Source organism: Ceratosolen solmsi, unplaced genomic scaffold, assembly GCF_000503995.2.
Source record: "Ceratosolen solmsi marchali unplaced genomic scaffold, CerSol_1.0 scaffold11, whole genome shotgun sequence".
NCBI lineage: Eukaryota > Metazoa > Arthropoda > Insecta > Hymenoptera > Agaonidae > Ceratosolen > Ceratosolen solmsi.
In genome coordinates, this window is record NW_011948416.1 from 6,476,047 (window position 1) to 6,482,046 (window position 6,000).

Here is a 6,000-nt window from a genome sequence, read left to right on the forward strand (position 1 = left end):
TTAATTGCTCGTAAAAATCAGTAATTTTAACATCAATCAAAATTCACCATTGATTGATGCAGAATTTGTTAACTAAACTATTAAATATCATCCTTTAAATACATTATAATAAAAATAATCTATTTCTTGAATTATAATAGTATTCGTACAATTACTTTGGCTAAATTTACCTTATTTATGCAATAAATTTTCATTTTATCTAGTTAAATAGAAAAATAATTGTAAGTCTATAATAATAACGATTTAGTATAAATTGAGTTAATAAACTCAAGTTAAGTACAAATTATTGAAACATCTTAATTTATAGGGAACACTTATTAATATACAGAATATACATTTTAATACGCCGAAGAATGCAAATGAAATTGTTTAAAGAAATATTTGTTCAGTATATTAAAATGTTATATTATTAATGCTAATTGATCCCATAAATGTCCAATAAATCCTAAACATCTGAGTACAAACTTTTTTTTTTTTTTATTAAGCTAAATTTGGATCTGGTAGTAATTTATTTTTTGATAAATATCATTATAGTTCATTAATTTAACTGGTCATGCCGATTCACATTTAGAAAAATATAATTAAAACATAAAGATATAAGCACACAACATATAAAAATTCAATTAACTCTGGCTATATTACAGTTCGAATTCATGGTAATAATTAAAAAAAAAAAAAAAAATATATATATATATATATATATATATATTCAAACTTAATTATTTTTAATAATTATTTATGATTTTCATAAAAAGATCGATTTCATATTGTTACCCACATTATTATGTTATAGTATTTCAACTCCTAATTCGTTGTACAAGTATTTCATTTCTTTGAATTTACATTTTATAAACACCCTTTAACAAGTGCTTTGATATTATTTAATAAAATATTACTGTTTCTCACTAATCGTATTAATACGTAAATAAGTATTTCCTATTTTGATGAAAATATTTAATTTAAAACATAATTATAATAATTAACATGACACGATTCAAGTTTTTATAAGAAAAAAATAGTCAAGCTGCTGAGAATTTCATCTGTAAGAAAAAATAGTAATAAAAGTAATTCAAAACAAAGCAGAATAACTAATAGAAATTAATAAATATTTTATAGGGGTTAATGTTGCACACGTTTTAACTAATTATCAAACTATTATTTCCTTTCTTAACAAAGCCGTAGGTGTTAGATTGAATAAGGAAGTACAGCAAATGAGTCTAAATTATCATAGGTATAAGCGCTCGTGTATCTTCATCTAAAACTATATAATTACAGACTTCAAATTGGGATGACCCAATATGGCAAATTCTATTGTATTAAATAGCTCCGAGTACTTTCTTCTCTATAGATATTTCATCATCGTTCATGGTATTATCTCGAGAATGACGATTGATTATACGTTGTGTTAACAAGACCCTATAAGAATTTGTACGTGTATTAAATGAATAAATGTGTGTCGGTTGAATAGTCAAATACTTACATTCTTTCTCTTTTTAACATTTTGTACTTATTAAAATTTCCATAGTTAGAACTCTATAGGATTATTGTAGAGAAACAGACAGAGTTTTAATATAATATTAGAGCTGATCTTTTCACGAAGAATCAAAATTCCTCTTCAAAGTAAAAATCAAAGCTTTTTGAAAAACGCTAGTGAAGTAAATGGCAGAGCTATTATTATAAAAAATAAAATGGCAAATCGTGTATCTTTGAAATTAAATTGATCAAATTAAAAACAATCGAGTTTATAAGACCATTATTGTAAATATTTAAAAATATTATTCATTATCGTTAATAGATTGACCATAAAATTATTAATAAAAAACCCACTTAACAAATAATTTCTCATAAAATATACCTTAATATATGAATATTTGAAAAGTTTTAACAATTCAATTAATTTTTGATAAAAATTTATCATAAACTTCAAGCCAATGACTAATTAATCCATCTCTCGTGACAATTAGATATAATTTTATTGTTTCCGCGCTGTAGTCTATCTTTATATACTGGGTGTAAGTATATGATGCAAGAGCTTACGGTAGATAATGTAATTTACATTCGCCACAACTAAATTCATGTCTTTTGTGTACGCACATGACGGTTGTTCACATTATCTCCTTATTCGGATATTTTTACTTCCTATTGTCGCCATATGTCAGCAAATTTCAGACGAATGTTGAACTAACTCTGTAGACATAATTTACAATGGAACAGCTCAACCTACGAACGCACAGGAATATACGCGCTTATGTAAAATCATTGCTGATAACAACGAACAATTTTTTCTTTGCATATAGTAATAATGGAACGACAAATTTCATTAAACTAAAATTACAAGTCATTTATACTGCCAATTTCGTACATTTAATTTGGAGATTAATATATTAGTTAGTAAAATTTTAATAGCTATGAATATTAAAAAATATTTAATATAAGATTAATTTGAAAAATATTCATTACTACGGATAGAATGCCAATTATACGAACAAATTTACGTCCACTTCGACTTGAAATACCTCAGTAACAAATTTAATACTAAAGGTACAGTTTTAATATAAAAAAGTGTTGTCCCATTACCAGTAAGAAGATATTAATAAACGGTAAATAATTTGTCGTTACTTAAATTTCACCATAAAAATAAACAATTCTCCTATTCCTCTATCTCTTTTTCAAAATAAATAATAATATACTGTGCTTCAACTTACATGTCTCAGAGGAAAGAATATCGTGTACGCGCTTCTCACGTCTGGATACATTATATATATATATATATATATATGTATGCAGCTATAAACTCATATAAACGTATGATTCTTTGACTTTAGAATCTATGTATTGCGCTTTCTATCCCGGCTGTCTACGTACACGAAACCATATTAGTATTACTCTCGAAAGCACAAGTGCTCGAAGTTGAACATCTGGCATCGGATTAGTCTTGTGGAAATCTGTCCATAATTGCTGATTGGCGGAAGAAAATAAGTGCGTATAAGTAAGAAAATACGTTTATTATAAGAAAAATGTTGATATGCACTAGAATTTTTATCTCGTTATGATTGGATATTAGGTTAATAAAAAATGAACAAATTATTAAGCTGTCAAAGAATATGTAATAAAATCAAATATGTATATTTATAAATATATATCATTTAGGTTAAACCATAAAAAGATCTGGTAACTTGGCATCGAATATTTAGAATAATACTATTCGAATTATACGGTACTTTGTGAAATTATCATTTACTATTATACACCTGAATGGTGGGTAAGAAAATAATATTATTAATAGTTATTATAATTAACAATAGGCAATAACAATGGAAGAGCAACATAAGTTCAATTAAATTTATCAATATTTGTAAAAATAATATGATTCAATTTTCATGAATTGATAACAAAAAATGTTAAATAATATTGAGAATAAAATTTTCTAATCTATAACTTTCATGATTTACTGTCATGCAAATCATTCAAATAAAATTCTTCAAATTTCTACAGTACAGAAACCTGAAATATCAAGTGAAATAATCCCAATGTAGTTAAGAGTTTTAAAGCATTGAGAATATTGTACTGCTAGCGTTACGTTTAAATCACTTTTACCAGATTTACATGGAATATTTTCTTATTTCAGTCTGTCAGATGTTCAGAACTTTATTCTAGTATAAAATATTTATAAAATCATTTCTCAATATTAAAATAAGAAGATAATCTGAAGCCATTACTTATATATTAATATATTAGTTATAAAATCATAAGTATTCACAATATTCGGATATTATAATTCATAACATTTCGAGATGAAATATCCAAATTATAATAAACAATAAATTTGCATTTTTAACTAATCTTTTGTAGATATTCTTCTTATAATCTTTTCAGACTCTTATTTCTAATAAAATTTTTGTAACTCATCTAATATTATACTTATTTATTCTTTATTATGATTTTTAATCGTGATTAACAAATACCTACAATATTTTTTATAAATAAAAAATGGCTTTAATGTCATGTGATATTTTAAGATGTGCTAAAGTGTTTACCGATATTTATTTTATTTTTCGATGCTGCTTAACGCACAGATAAATAGAAATTATTTTCGCGGAAATTGTAATTAAAACCGTATTTTATTTCGCCGTTAATTCAATTAAATGTACTCGAATAAAATTTATAGACTTGTTAAGTCAGTAATACTTGAATTTCTAAACCGTCATTTAATATTTAAAATTTAATAAGCCGATTTTACAGTGATACAAGTATGTATTAACTATTTTCGTATTTCTTATTCAGATTAAAGCTTAGTATTCTCATATACTCATTCATACCATGTTATTTTGAAAAAGTAATTTAAGATTTTAACGACTAACGGTAAGATATACATAGTATTCGGCAATAACCTCTGTATTCCAAATCTCGTTAAGGTCCCTTTCAACCGATACTACAACCAGTCATTAAAATCATCTTAGCGAGAAATTGCTCGTTTTCATAATAATCAATTGCTCGAGGTGTCGAGGGCATTGCATTACGTACTGTCCATATATGCGCATTAGATTAGAAGCGGTGCGGTGAGAAACATGAGAAAAGTCGGCAGTTGCGCATTAAAAGGACACTTCCTGTCCATTCGGTTTGATCCGTACGATGGCTGAATACTAGATATGTCTAATTTCATTATTCACTAATATATCCATCTAAGCTGCCGGCTTTGTTAATGCCAACGACCATCCACTACTTTAATCGAGCGAATTATTCCAGAGACTTGTTTGCGAATAATTCGCACGGTTTTTCTACAGTACTGTAGTGCAAAAACACGCGTACGAGGTTTTCTTTATTTCAGACAATTGACAGCAATGCGCAATATAAAATATGAATTGCGAAAGCCAGTGCTATAATTGACATTTGGCGTCACACTGAAAATTGAGACTTGAAATGAAAATGGATATTTCACCATTCATCAAACAATCTACAATATTATTTAATTACCGCATTTTCACAATTTAATCTCTCTTCGTGTTATTATTAGTATAGTTTATTTCCGTACATATGCTGGCCAAATTATTACTATTTGATTAATGCGACACTTCTTATACGTTTATTAACACATTTCCCTTATCTATACGTCATTATACGGATGTAGTACCAATAGTAAAAATACGATCAAAATGCAAATAAAAAAATGTATTATATGGTAGTCGATAGTAATCCCCTTGAGCCCTCGAAGAATCTCGCGGTCCCACGTGCGACGAGTCAGTATTAAGTCTGGCACTCCTCCCTATTATTACCGAAATAATTCGGGAGGGTCCACGCGGCTCAGACACATTATATTAGAGCACTAATGTAGCACGAGTGGCTAACATCAGATTGTGATATTGCGTTGCGCAAATGCGCACGCACGCACACGCGCGCACGCACGCACGCATAAACACACACATTATCGCCTGTGTGGTCTCAGTGGCTCACAGTGCGCATTAAGGTATGATCGCGATTCGATAAACACGGGATGAATCCCGTAATTATTGTGCAACAAATTTGCAACGTCACTTTTCCTATAATACCTCGTCGAAATTAACATGTTAATTGAGTAAAAAATGAATGCTTGATTATACGGGTAGATTTTGCTTTTATTTGTTCAGTTATAAATGCCTATTCGTAATGAAGAAACGATTTTTTATGGCTTCACGCAACGCAATACGTGCACAAGTTATTTTGCGAGCAAAAAAAAATATTGTTTAGGTGCAATTTCAGTTTATTAATAGAAAAAGTGACTTCCAAGAATTGTCAGTTAATTTATTTTTATAACATCGGTTACAGTTATAAAATAATATATGCGTTAAATTTATATCGTAAATATTTGTAATTAAATGTTCGTAATATAATATGTATTTTCTTATATTATTATAGTGTTAGTTGTTAAAAGCGAATAGAAATTTGCTGCTTGATATATGAAGTTTTTATTAATATGAACTTGTGATTGTGAAACAATTTATATTATTTTTTGCATAATTTCAC